General features: G+C 36.2%; 1 pseudogene; it reads right to left on the reverse strand.

Moving 5' to 3' along the window:
• Positions 1-9,520: 9,520 nt before the first annotated feature.
• Positions 9,521-10,620, reverse strand: LOC149577728 (DNA-directed RNA polymerase II subunit RPB2 pseudogene; annotated as a pseudogene).
• Positions 10,621-14,691: the final 4,071 nt, after the last annotated feature.

Here is a 14,691-nt window from a genome sequence, read left to right on the forward strand (position 1 = left end):
TCAAATAACTCATTTGGGTTTTCATTTTTATGAGAAATTCATAGCTAATTGTAGTGATATAATAGTATTTCTATACAACCAAGAAGGGTTTTTTCAAAGAGTAGTCTGCACTAAAAACTGCGACTTCTATAGAACGCGTTTGCTACTGTTCATGTTTTTAGCTGGTTGGAGGGCTCGATTTCGCTACAAAATGCGATTTTTTGCTGATCACGACTCCTTAGCTCATGACTAGATGTCACCATTAATCATGTCTTTGTTTGAATAACATTTTTTAAGCCAAAATGTGCCTTTTTGTAGATGATTTTCTGCATTCGTCTCTCCATACGCACACCTGCTACACCATTCTTTGGTGTCTATTCAACTCTCTTAAGCCACAATTGTCCACACACATCCATCCCTGAAGAAAACCCAATGTTTTTTATTAGAAAATGACTTTAATTATGCAAATTTGACCATTCATGGTCATTGGCTAGTGTTTTGCTCGAAACCCTAAATTTGAGTTCGAAAAAATATTTTGATTTCATATCATCCTTGGTGAGTTTTTTGAGAGCTCAATTGGGTTGTCGTTAGATTTTTTTTTGGGTGCCTCAATTTTTGAGCTAGTGGATCTAGAAAACAACTTATTCCTTCTAGGTTTTTTGATCTCTCTTTTGGATCACTCTCCAATTTTTCTAAGTCTTCCATTTTTTGCTTCAAAGAATGCGTCGTCACAAATTTTTACATTTTCATTGAAAAACGTGCTATGGCATCTCTGAAACATTTTGCTCGAGCATACCTCCAAATTCAATGGTCAAAATTATGGCACTTGCAAGCAACAAATCATCACAATTTTTTAATATCAGAACATTGATCAACTTGTTCTAGGTGTTACGAAGCGTTTGACTACTCCTAGTCTTGATCAAGATACATGAGATCTGAATAATCGAGAGTTGGTGATACTTCTTAAATTATTTGTGACTGATGATTGACTTTCTCAGATTCCATCTAGCAAGACAGCTACTAAGATCTGGAGACATCTCAAAGGTCTTCATGAGACTTCTAACAAAAGCAGAGCTTTCTTTTTGAAGAACACTGTTTTCTATTCTCTTGGATGAGTGAATCTCACTCCAAGCACACTTGAATAGGATTCAAGAAATCTGTGATCAGTTGCTTGCCATTGGTCGCAAGATGGAGGAAGAAAACATTGTGGTTATCACCCTTTAAAGTTTACCAAAGTCCTATGAGCATTTTATTGAGACTCTCAACATCATGTCTTCTGGTGTTGATTTGAAGTTCACTGATCTTTGCATACTTCTGTTTCAACAAGATCAATAGAAACAATAGTTTGGTAGCAGCTCTAGCTCCACCTCCATAGAGAAAGCCTTTGTTGCTAAATCCTTTGAGAAGGATAAAGACAAATTTCAACAACCATCTCAGTAGAAGTCTTTTGCTCTAGCATCAGATGGTTCCCGAAAGAAGAACACTCAATGCAACTATTGCCACAAGTTTGGACACATTAAGGTTGAATGTTCGAAATGCTTAGCTGCACAATCTAAGCAATTAGATTCGCAACTCAAAGCGAATAGTGTAGAGCACACTAAGTAGATGAAGTCTGCCTATTACGTCTTCATGGCTAAAAGACTTGCAGATCATGTGAAGTTGTCTACTTGGTACATTGATTCAAGTGCCTCTCATCATTTCACTCATAACAGAGATTGGTTTACTATCTACCAGCCTTATTTATACTATGTTATTTTTGGTAGCGGAGAAGAGTACGTGATTGTCAACAAAGCCAACATTCAGATTTAGTTTGCTAGGAGGAATCTCATTTTCCTCAATGTGTACTACGTTCCAGGGATGGAACTAAATCTACTTGTAGTTTGTTAGCTACTGGGACATTCTCCACACTTGGATGTCACCTTCAGTTCACATCAGTGCACCATCACTGATCGGGCGACTCAGTTTACTGTTGTAGTGGGTCTTGAGGATCATGGTCTTTTTCAGACTTACTGATTCTAGTGATTCTTGGGACTTAGCTATGGCTACTCGGTCGTCTTTTGTGAGCACACTTTGGCATCAGTGATATGGACACTTAAATGTGCATTATCTCTCATAGCTTGCTCGGGATGAGCTTGTTCTTGGATTGCCAGAGATATAGACTTAACAACTTGGAGTTTGCGATGCATGCCAAGTTGGGAAGCAACATCGCACACCTTTCAGCAGTGGTGATTCATGGCGAGCTTCTCAAGTACTTCAGCTTGTTCATGTCAATATTTGTGGCCCTATGGCCATTCCTTCTATTCTTGGGTCCAGGTATTTTCTGTTGTTTGTTGATGATTTCAGTAGAAAAATGTGCATGTATTTCCTTAAAAAGAAATAAGATGCATTTCTTGTATTTCAGGAGTTTAAACCTTCAGTTGAAAAAGAGTCTGGGAAATCTATTATTACTCTTAGATTAGACAATGTGGGGGAATTTTGTTCAAATGTTTTCTCTAGCTTCTTGGATACACATGGCATCAAATGCCAATTAACCACGCTCCACACGCCTCAACATAATAGTGTAGTTGAACGTCGAAATCGAACAATCACCGAGATGGCTCGATCCATGCTTGAACACAAACATGTTTCGAAGAAGTTTTGGGCTCTAGTTTATCCGTTGAATTGATCACACATAGTGGCAGTCAAAGGTAAAGCTCTGGAAGAGGCCTGGTCAGGTTACAAGCGCAAAATCAGTCACCTGAAGGTTTTTGACTCCCTTGCTTTTGTTTGGATCCTTGATGCATCACACACCAAGTTGAATGCCAAGAGTCAGAAACTCATGCTTGCTGGATACAACAGTCTTCACAAAGCCTACTACCCAGGATCGATGTTGAGACATCTCGTCTCATCTATAGTCATTATGTAGTCTTTGATGAGCTGTGAGGACCTTTCATGCATGTTTCTCTTGTTCTTGATCCATCAGACTAGCCTATAAAGGCTCATGATTTGGGAGTTCGACTTCCATTGGGTCCACCTGAAGAACAACACCTAGGTCCTTTTTGATCTTGCACTAGGGAAGAAACCCATTGGTTGCAAATGGGTTTACAAAATCAAATACAAATCGGATGGTACTTTGGATAAATACAAAGCTCCTTTAGTTGCGAAGGGCTTCTCTCAACGTCAGGGCATTGATTATGAGGAGACTTTTGCTTCTATTGCAAAGATGAGCACCATCAGATTAGTCCTAGCCATGGTAGAATAGTTTGGCTGGAAGGTCTATCATATGGACATCAAGAGTGCTTTCTTGAATGGTGATCTCCGTGAAGAGGTCTACATGCCGCAACCTCTTGGTTTCAAGGTTGCTCGTAAAGACCATTAGGTTCTCAGATTGGTAAAAACTCTCTATGGCTTGAAGCAGGCCCCTAAGGCATGGTACATAAAAATTGCTAAGTACCTTAGTGAACGAGGCTTCAAGAGGAGTTCTTCAGACTCAAATTTGTACATCAAGACTATTGATAGTGACATCATCCTTTTGGTTATTTATGTGGATGATTTGATCATCATTGACAGTTGGACATCTTTGATTCAGGGAATCAAACAAAATTTATGCCAATCTTTTGATATGATTGACCTTCAACTCATGCATTATTGTGGTGTTGAGGTTTGGCAATAGTCTTATGGTATATTCATCTCTCAGTCCAAATATGCCAGGGCCCTATTTAGACAAATTTCGTATGCAGGATTGCAAGCTTGCATCTACACCTATGGATAAAGGTCTTAAGTTATCCACTAAGTCTGATTCTCCTTTCATTGATGGTACTACATACAACCAACTAGTAGGCAAACTCATCTACCTCTCTTCTGCTAGGCCTGATATTAGCTTCGTAGTTAGCTATATTTCACGCTTTATGACAACTCCTAAGGTTGATCATTGGATGGCAGCAAAGTGTGTGCTTCATTATGTGAAGGGCACTTTAGATTATGGACTTTTGTACTCTCGAAGTTCTAATTTTAAACTTCGTGGGTTCACAGATTCAAATTGGGCAGGCTCTGTTAATGATAAAAATTCAACTTTTGGATATGTGTTCAGGTTTGGATCCGACGCACTCACATGGACCAGTAAGAAGTAGCAAGTAGTTTCTCTCTCCTCTACAAAGGCCGAATACAAAGGGACTATCAAGATAGGATGTGAAGTTGTTTGGCTTCGTCAAATGCTTGGGGATATGCAGATTTCACCCATAGGACCGACTACTCTGTTTGTTGATAATAAAGATGTTATCAAGTTAGCACAAAATCCAATCTTCCATGAACGAACCAAGCATATGGATGTTCATTGTCATTACATACGATAGCTGGTTGAAGACAAGACAATAGATTTGCAGTATGTTCCTACCATAGATCAAATTGCAGACATTCTCACCAAGCCTCTTGGTCTTGATAAGTTTGTCAAATTTAGAGGATAGCTTGGTGTTCTAGATAGATTAACCATTAAGGGAGGGTATTACAATAATAGATAATCATATATTATTACTTAATGACAATCTATTGTAAATATCTAGTTAGCTTTAGTTAGCTGTGGCTTTTGTAGCTTTCTCAGCTTGAACAAAATGTTTCTATTCTTTACGATCGTTTCCTAAGGAAACATCATTCCATTCTTTTGTATATAATGACCTCTCGGTATTTGTTAATAACAAGCAAGTATTTTACCAATTACTTCATAATAAGGTGCTGGGGTAGATAGAGGAAATGAAGCCAAACTATAAGCTTATTGAAATTTTTAGAAGCAAGCCAAAATCTCAGTGTTATGGTTTAATCATTAACATAAACTTATTCTCCCATACAAAGAAGTTATAGCACAAAATCTTATTTCTATCATTAACAATGCGAAAGATTTTTTTGGCACTCATATCATTTATAGCAAATGAATTTCCTAATTTCTACTTAAGCTTGTTGATATATGGCATATTAAATCGAGCAACAAACATGCCATCAACATATAATATGATAATATAGCTATGATTAGCTAATCTCTTTAAAAAAATGACAATAACGACATATGTTGTAACCTTTTCCATTCATAAAAACTTTTAAAATTTTAAGTACCATTACTGAGATATTTTCTTTAGGCCGTACAAACTATTCAACTTGCATAGCAAGTCCTTACTTTTGAAGTGATATTCCTATGATTGTTGATATATATTTCTTCTTCAAAATTGATACATGAGTATCTTAGATGCAAGGGCAATCTTGCATCACCTAAAAATATTTATGTTTTTATCTTTTTCAATTAGGATTGTTTCATATATACATATTATAATATTTGTACGTATAAGTATATATATCCGTGTGTGTGTGTGTGTGTGTGTGTGTGTGTGTGTGTATTATACATATCTATTTATTTATTTGTTCATTCCGCTTTCTTCTTTTGATCTTGTGTGTATTATTAGATTCTTTAATTTAATTTAATTTAATGTTTCTCTCTTTATCATTTATTTGTATTTCTAGTTGTTTTTTCTTTCGTTCTTTGTTGCCTTTCTTTATATTGTCATGTTTCTATCATTTTCTTTCTTGATTAATTTTTTTTTCTTTTTAATATTTTTTCTTTTTTGTTTTGCTTTTATCATTAGCCTATATATATTTTTCCTCATTTTTTATCTCTTTATTCTTTCCTTTTATAGTTTTTGTTATCGTCGTCATCGTCATCATCATCATCATCATCATTTCTCTTATTTCTTGGGTCCTATTAGCTTTTGGCTTTATCTTTCTTTAAACCTTTTTCTTTCTCAAACTTTTTTTGGTTGACCATTTCATCTTCTACTTTCATCCTCTCAATATCTACATTCATCTACACTCATTCTGGAGGAAAATTTCAAGCACATTTATTCATGAAGGTTTTGGTTTCACTTTGATATCCTTTCTAGGGTTTTTGAAGTTGAGTCAAGGTTATTACATCTACATACTTGATTACATTCTAAATTCAAGAGTATTATCATAGATTTATGACTACTACTTGCTAGCATTTTATTATTATTTCAATTCAAGGTTAATTCATAAATTGGGTTTTGACTGAGGCAAACCCCCCCAAACAACAAATAACAAAAATCCTTTATTTTGTAGGTTTCAAATGTTGGTTTGATGAACAAATTGCAAATTTGGATACCCTTTTTGACTTTATTCAAAATTGCAAAATTTGAATCAACATCACATATAGTTTGACAGGGTTGAAGGCGATCACCCTTGAATTTAGTGTCAACAGAGGTCACCCTTGTCAAATTGCCGAACGATTGCTAGGTTTTGTCAATCTCATAGTATTTAGCCTAGTCTACGGTATTTAGTAGCTTTTTAAACTTATTTGATAACCCATTTTTAGATTTATATTTCACAAGGTATATCATCTTCCCTTTTTCCATTTCAATACACGTAATCATCTTATCATATTTTTATATTTTAGCCATATATTACATGTCTACTTGCTTAATTCCGCTTATGCTGGAGGTGAGAGAGAAAGAAATCCAAGTTATTCACTTATTTTGCTTTAGTTTATGCATCAATACTTCTCTTTTGTATCAATCAAACCTATCAAAGGGGTGAATTTTGGTCTCCCCCCTTTTAAATGTGTTAAGGCGGTTGATTCCATTTTACCGACACACATTTGCCTTTATAAAGAAGGTTTGTAGGGTTGTCTAGGGAGTTCTGGGTGGTTATTAGTGGCTCTGGCTAAAAGAATATTGTAAGGAAAGCACCCATGTGGCTTCACATATTGTGTTTCATAAAATTTGTAATCTTATGCTTTTGAAGAGAACATAAAACCGATTTTCTATTCTTGCAAGTTGTTCTCTATTTTTGTTATGTGTTTGTAGTATTAGGGGGACCACCCTTCATCAAGTGATATCAAGGAGTTTTGAGTATGTAGATAGATTGCCGAGTATGAGGTAGTTTGCAACTAGACTGTGGTTGTGGGTTTCAGCGATAAGTGTGAAAATGCCTACACAAAGGGAACACAGTGGAAGAGTTGGAGGTGTGACACCTGTGGGGTTTTAGAGCCTTCTAGAGATAATTGTGAGCATTGCAATAGGAGATTCATAGAGGAATGAATATTGCAGCAAAAGATGAAACTGATGACGAGTTCAAAGAAATGAAAATGTTGAACATGAAAGAACAGAAGAAGCTAGTAACCTTAGGAAGAAAGACATTTCAAGGCAATTCCCAAGATTGGGAAAAGACCCAAGTTTGAAGTTTCCACATTTTTGAGAAATCTTAACTTGGAGAAACTAATCGTCTAGATCAATGAATTAGAAGAATATTTTGAATATGAAGATACTGAAGATCCTGATAAGTTCAAGTTTGCAAAGGTTGGCTTGAAGGGTCATGCAAAGATTTGGTGGCATGAGATTCAATTAGAGTGAAATAGAAGAGGAAATGAGAAAATCACTAGATGAGATCAAATGGTGGATAAATTGAAATGATAATTCAATCCCGGCAATTGTGAGCTTGATTTGTGTTGGTAAACAGACTGTTCTTCTTCTGATTCTCCTTTCTAATTTGCCCAATTTGTAATGAAGAACAACTTTACACAACTGTTGGGAAACTATTTTTGAGAATAACTAGTTTCCCTTTGAATTAAGGTACAACTGGCTATGTGAATAATGTTCAAGGAATTATGTTTTTTCCTACAACCTAACATGGGGTATGCTCTTAACCCGAGAGCAAGAGAGACAAATCGAATTAAACCTAAACATGACTTAATCCAGGCAAAGAAATACTTACTAATCTACGAACCAAGTTATAGAATCCACAAATCTTATGAATTTATAACCCAACAACTAGCTATCCTACAGCAAACACTTAATAGAAAAATAAATGAGATGATTAAAGAATTCTAATGAATCTTTCTCTGAATACCCCAAAGCACTTCTTACTGTGGTTAATTCATATCCTCATGACAAAAGAATAAAACATCTTTTCTCCCCTTCTGTAATTCGGATTTTAAAAGAAAGAAACAAAGAAGCGACAATTCCTAACTAAATGGAATAGAAAATCATTGACATAAAATCCTCTTTATTGGCTCTACAATATCAAGTCTGATACATCAACCATTTTTTCGACCCTCTACATGTAATGAAATGAAAAATCTAAACTAAAATGCCCTCCCCTTCCCTTCAGCTCTCTGACTGTATTTCGAAAAAAGAACCCCTCTTTTGCATCATCAGATTCTTTATTTAACACCTTTCCATCTCCGTGACGCTTCAATTACCAATATAATTGATTCTTTGGAATCAAAGTCTTTAATCATTTCTTAATGATACTTTATTTTTGCTCTCTTTGAATCCCATTCTTTTAACTTTTAATACTTTAAACATTCTAATAGTATCGTTCTTTATGGGTTCAAGCAAATTATTTCCTAAAATTTTCAACAATCTTCTAAATATTGGTATTGTTGGGATTCCTTGACTCTTCATTTCCAAAATACGACTAGCGTGGAATGCTCTTCCATCTGTTCTTAGTAACACTTATGTTCAAACATCTTCACTTTCTTATTTGCATTGATTAACCCGATACGGTGGCATACTAGGAGACATTTGGTGATTGACTTATATTTGACTCATCTGCATTCGATGGTGAGCTAATATCTTAACATCTAGCAACTATGACATGAATCGTCTGTATTATGAGTGGTGCACATAGCTTGTGTTCCCTTCACTGCCATTAACATCTTAGGAACCCAAAATTCCCAATGTGAGTTGAGAACTGTGTAATCTGTAGTGAATTTAATGGACGATTAAATCATAGTGTTATTTATCTCTTCTAGGTTGAGCTCATGCCAACTGAGGCCATTAACTTTGTATGAGGAAGTACGAGGAACTTGCCCATCGATCGGTGTTCAACTCATTTCATCAAATAGTTGGCCTGCACTCCTTTGGATGTTTTTACATCTGCCCTAACTTTCATCGAATTGAAAGAAGTCTATGCTACTAGCATCATTGGTGAATGATCAGGCAATACAACTTCGGACTTGTTACTCCACTGGCGTGTAGAATTCGCACCAGCCTATTAAGATTTGACCCAAAAGTCTTTTGCGAGAGGAAGACTGAAGAAATTGACTTCCTCCTTCAAATCCACTTTTCTTTAAGTGCTGATGACCATATGATATGTTCATCATATGTGGCAATGGATCCAAAATGGTGGCATTTTATGAAATTGTCATTTATTGCCTTTTGAGCTTTCATGCTTAGAATGAAGTCTTTAAACTTGGTGAGAAGATGCACCAACACCATGGGTCAGTGACTATGGCTTCAGATTTTCAATGCTTGTATACATCAGATAACTAAACTTACATTGCATGTTTGACATATGTCTAAATGGTCCACATGTTATTCTTTGGCATCAACAGTCTTATTTCATAAACTCGATGATCAATTTCAAGCCATATCTGTCTATTTATCGGGCTCGGGTTCTTCACATATGCTCTACTGTTATGCCTTGGTAGTGTCGGGAAGACAATCCTTGCATTCCCCTATGCCCCACTTTGAAACTCCCATGCGAAACAACCACTCAATGGAGGCTATCCAAAGAAATAAGCTTTCTTAGTTTCGCTATGCTCTCCTACACCAACATGAGGCAACATTTCCTTTTGGAGAATGTCTTTGGCATACTTTATACGCTTTTCTCTAGTAACACCAACAGTTGACCCTCGCTTCCAATGTAATCTAAGGCAACCTGCTGGTTCTGAATTACAAATGCCTCCTCCAGTGATGGCCTCAACAACTCCATCATTGCAACATCACTAAAGTCATAGCATATATGCTCTAGAATGTCCTTATCAGCAACAAACCCAAGGGCTCTAAAAACAATGATAATTGGAATGTTTGAGTGAATATAAGGTAATGTTGCTCGAATAAATTGCCCAGATAAACCCCTTTTGGCACTTTCTCTTGAAAACATGCGCACAAACATGCTACTAGGTGGCCTGTTTTGTGCTTCAGCCATAGACCTGACCTCAACAACATACGAAAATTTATTTGGTTGACATTTCTTAAAAACATAGACATGATTTGTGCTCATTTTTTCTTGAGCAATTAGGACCTTTTCACTCCCATTTATTATAAAGTATCCACCTTGGTCATATGGACACTCCCCAAGTTCATGTAGATCCTTTTCATTTGTTGGAGATAAAGTGCAATATGCAGAGCGCAACATTATTGGTACCTTCCCGATAAATACTTTTGTAAGATCTTGATTTTTTGCGAGCTCTTCACAATCGAGTCCTTTTTTGAAAATGTGTTTAGTGACATCAACATATAGTGGGGCTGAGTAGGTTAAATTCCTTAACCAAGCTACTTTGGGACATAATGTAGCTGTTTCCCCGTCGGATTCTGTCATCATAGGTTTGCTCAGATATACTGACCAAAGCTTATCTTGAAAACAGTCATGAGAATCGGTGGAACTAATTAAACATTTCTCCTCTAAGCAAGCAGAATGCTCTAATTTTGTTAAGGCGACATCTTGTGGTGGGCGCGGGCTGAAATTCTGCTGGTGCTAATAACCTTGAACCACTGGCTCTCAGGATTATCTCATATAGAGCATTGAGAATCTGCAATCTTGGGTAACAACCAAATGACTGGATCTTCCATCCAAGCACGCCATCTTTCCACTACCATCCATTGTTCTAATCTGTAGATTCGAACTCGAGACCACTCTCCATAGTGAGCAGCGATGGTGATCAGTTAACACCACAGGCAATTTATCCCCTTGAATTCCAATACATGCAGAAGTTCCCACAACTCAAATGAAACCACTGGTGGTTTTGGCACTGTCATATATATATATAATGAAACTTATATAATTACATCTCCTCTTATCTTCATAGCAATGTAATGATGACATTAATTTATCTTCTCCAAATGATCCTTTTAATAAAAGAGCCTTTAGAAAATTGAAGTCATAATTTCATAATCATAAAGGATTTCTTTCCCAAACACCATTGTTTGAACTTTGCTAAAAACTATAAACAATCTGAGATGTGGTTCAATCTTCAACTGCCCATACTCTACTCCTGAAAATTGAATCAACCAGTAGATATCAGGTATACATATGCATTCCATTACAAGGAATAAAATCTGAATCTTCTAAGGCCACCTTTGTCAATATGTCATGTGAAGAACTTTCCTCTAATTTTTTGCAAATGCTTGGAGATCATGATTCACAATCATCATTCTTCTACTGAAAAAGATCATCAATAGGAGTATATTATCTTTGCCGGGTTGGGATCTATCACCTACCCATCATGACATGATTTCTAAATAACCCACCTGGCTTGAAAAGAAGAAGGCAATTTGAAGGGGAACCCAACAAAGATTGCCTACCTATAACGAATTAGACCTAGACTCAAGACTGACTAGACTGACCAATATTGCCAAATTTTTTTTTTAAAAAAATGGGTGACTTAAAGTCAGGCAACAATTTGCTAAAGAAAATTCAAGGGTTGAAGCAAGCAGGAAAATGTGTTGAGGAGTATACATAAGAGTTCTATCAAGTCCTCATCAGAGAAGTGTTGGACTCCGCCAGACTTCCCCTTCGGGATCCGTGACATGGTTTAACCACCTCCTATGTTCTATAAGTCTAGTGGTTGTATTGGGCATTAACAAGTTGATCTTTTGGTGCAAGGACAACTCTAGCTTGTAACAAGTGGTATCAGAGCTTGGTCACATGTTTGAATCTCCTCGGGTAATGCTAAGGGGGGAATTGTTGGACTAATCGCCAGCCTTCCCCTTCAGGATTCGTGACATAGTTTAACCACCTTCTACGTTCTATAAGTCTAGTGGTTGTGTCGAGAATTAACATGTTGATCTTTTGGTGCAACAACAACTCTAGCTTGTAATAAGAAGACCATGCGAAAAATGACAAGGAGAAAGTTGTCTGTTACCTTGATGGGTTGAGGCCAAGTTTTCAAGAGTTTAGTTTGGTTAGAATGACCAGTATTGAAGTGGCATACTAGTTTTCCCTAAGAGTAGAAGAAAAGCTAAATAACATTCAGACATACTAGAAGAGGTCATACTGGAAGATCCAATAGATAGTCTTATGGAGGCTGAAATGAACATTAGAAAAAGAAAGACGAAGCCAATAGTGATTCAAATTTGCAGGGAAACAATTTCAATCATTTCTATGATCAAAATAATAAGGATCAAAGATAAAAAGGGAGAGGAAAAGAACCAGGAAGAGGGGGCTTTCATGGAATATGTTTTCACTATGGAGGAGAAGTTCATAGAGGCTATAGATGTCCTCAATGAAGGAGGGATAGATAGAATAGTTGAATGTTAGGCATGAGTTGCATATGTAGATGAAGACACCAAGTCATCACATTCTAAAGTTGTTGAAAGAGAAGTCCTAGTTAGTAGAAGAGTCTTCTTGACTGTTGAGAATGATGATGAACAAAGGAGGTACTTTTTTCGTACCAAGTGCAAGTGTGAGGCCGATGAGTGTTGAGATGTGATTATTGATAGTGGGACCACTAAAAATTTTGTGTTAGATGATATGGTCACAAAGTTAAAGTTGCAGAGAGAAACAGAGAGAGAGAGAGAGAGAGAGAGAGAGAGAGAGAGAGAGAGAGAGAGAGAGAGCCACATCCATACCATATTTCTTGGGTGTAGGATGACCACAAGGCCTAGCTTAGTGAATAGTGCCTGGAAAAGTTCATGATTGGGAGCTACCATGATGAGGTACTATGTGACATCATGCCCATGAATGCGTGTCATATGTTGTTGGGAAGACCATGTTAGTTTGACCAATGTTTTGTACATGATGGTCATGTGAATACACATTCCTTGAAAAATGATTGAGACACAAGGTAAAGCCATTGAAGGACATATAAGAAAAGGTATGTAGTAATGCTGGAATATGTTTGGTTGATGGAAGGTAGTTCCTAGAGGCTGTGAGGCATGAACATATTTGTTTTTCTTTAATTTCAAAATATGGTAATGAAGACGTAGATGTACTTAAGGAAGTTGCAGATTTGTGGGTGAATTTCAAGATATTGTATTTGATAATGTGCTTGATGGATTGCCATTATTGGGAAATATTAGTCATCAAATGGACTTGATTCCAAGGGTCAGTTTTCCAAATAAGGTAGTACACATGATGACACCGACAAAAAGTGTAGAGTTGAATAGGCAAGTACAAGAGTTGTTGCAGAAATGATTGATTCGAGAAAGTGTGAGTCCATGTGTTTGACTAGGAGTATTAGCACAAAATAAGTGTTAAATAATTGAGAGGGGAAGGGGGGAGGAGGGGAGGGTGAATCAATTATAACCAGTTATCCTATTTAACACACTTCTCTCCAACCCACACACTTTAATCATTAAGATTATTAACTCGGTAACTAGATCTAACATCATGATATAAATTGATATAAACTTTTATCAAATTTTCAACTTCATATACCAAGTATCAAAGTAAACTTTCAGCGCATACTGAGTTACAACAATACACATTAAACATGAAATAAACACTCAAAAAATTTGATAGAAGTATTCAATGTGGAAATCCTATTAAGGGAAAAACCGCATGGGAACGTAGAACCCAAAGAATCCAGTCTTTTGATGTGAGCTTTGTTAGGATCCAACCTTGTTAAAGGTTACATACACATAATTACATGTGACCTTCTTAGAAGATTTTCACCAAAGGTCATCTAGACCTTATTCACTCCTTGTAACTTCTAAAGAGTAGCTTGCTCTAAAGGATTTATGAAACATTACAATAGAATGTTACCATATAGGATTTTAAAAGACTTTTAGGTCTACTTAGTTAAGAGATTTTTTTGCTACAATGGTTAGAGAGTAACAGTGAAATGATCTGTTGGGTTTAACACTACCTTGCTAGTTTAGATCTCTATTATGCTCAATCTCTTTCCTCTTTTCTTCCTTCTTCCTTTTGCTTCCTTCTGGCTGATCCTTACACAATCACATCAACTTAGCACTTCTCTTAGCTTGATCTTCACAACGTAGTTATGCTCGGTTCACTTTTTGGCTATTAATTTCTTCTTTCCACTTGATCAACAAAAATGAATAGTGTGTTCACCCTTTAATTTTTTTTTTTGGCCACTCCTCTAGAATCTTCTAGGTTTTACCGCTTAATCACAATGAAAGATCTTTATCCAACTCAAATTCATTAAATCTTAACACTTGGTTATCACTCCTTCACCTTGAGATTTGTGCTTCGATTCAAATCATCAAATAACCTTCATCAGATCTTCTTTTAATTTCTCTAGCTGTTGATCTCATAACTAACTTTGTCCTTATCTTTGAAACTTCTTGAACATTCTTTATTTCCACCAAATGTTAGCATTGGATTAAATATTCTTTAAACAATTCTTTATTCCCATGCTTGGTAAATACTCCATCTTTGCTCGGTCAATGTTAGACTCGGTTAATATTGAAATTAAAGAGAGAAAATTTCCACAATCCATAGATAACATTTGATAATTTTTCAGGTACATCGTGTAATAGTTTTTTTCCATCAATGTTTCAAATCACACTCCATGATCCATCATCATTAAGATGATAATTCTCTTTTCTCTCTCTCTCTCTCTCTCTCTCTCTCTCTCTCTCTCTATAATCCTGATGATGAATTGTGAAGTGTGATCCGAAACGTTGATGAAAATAAACTATTACACAATCTACCCGAAAAATATCAAACATAATAATGAAATTGTTCGGTTGACATTACACATCTTTCACT

Source organism: Cupressus sempervirens, chromosome 1 (genome assembly GCF_028749045.1).
Source record: "Cupressus sempervirens isolate cs-2001-9-10 chromosome 1, ASM2874904v1, whole genome shotgun sequence".
Taxonomy (NCBI): domain Eukaryota; kingdom Viridiplantae; phylum Streptophyta; class Pinopsida; order Cupressales; family Cupressaceae; genus Cupressus; species Cupressus sempervirens.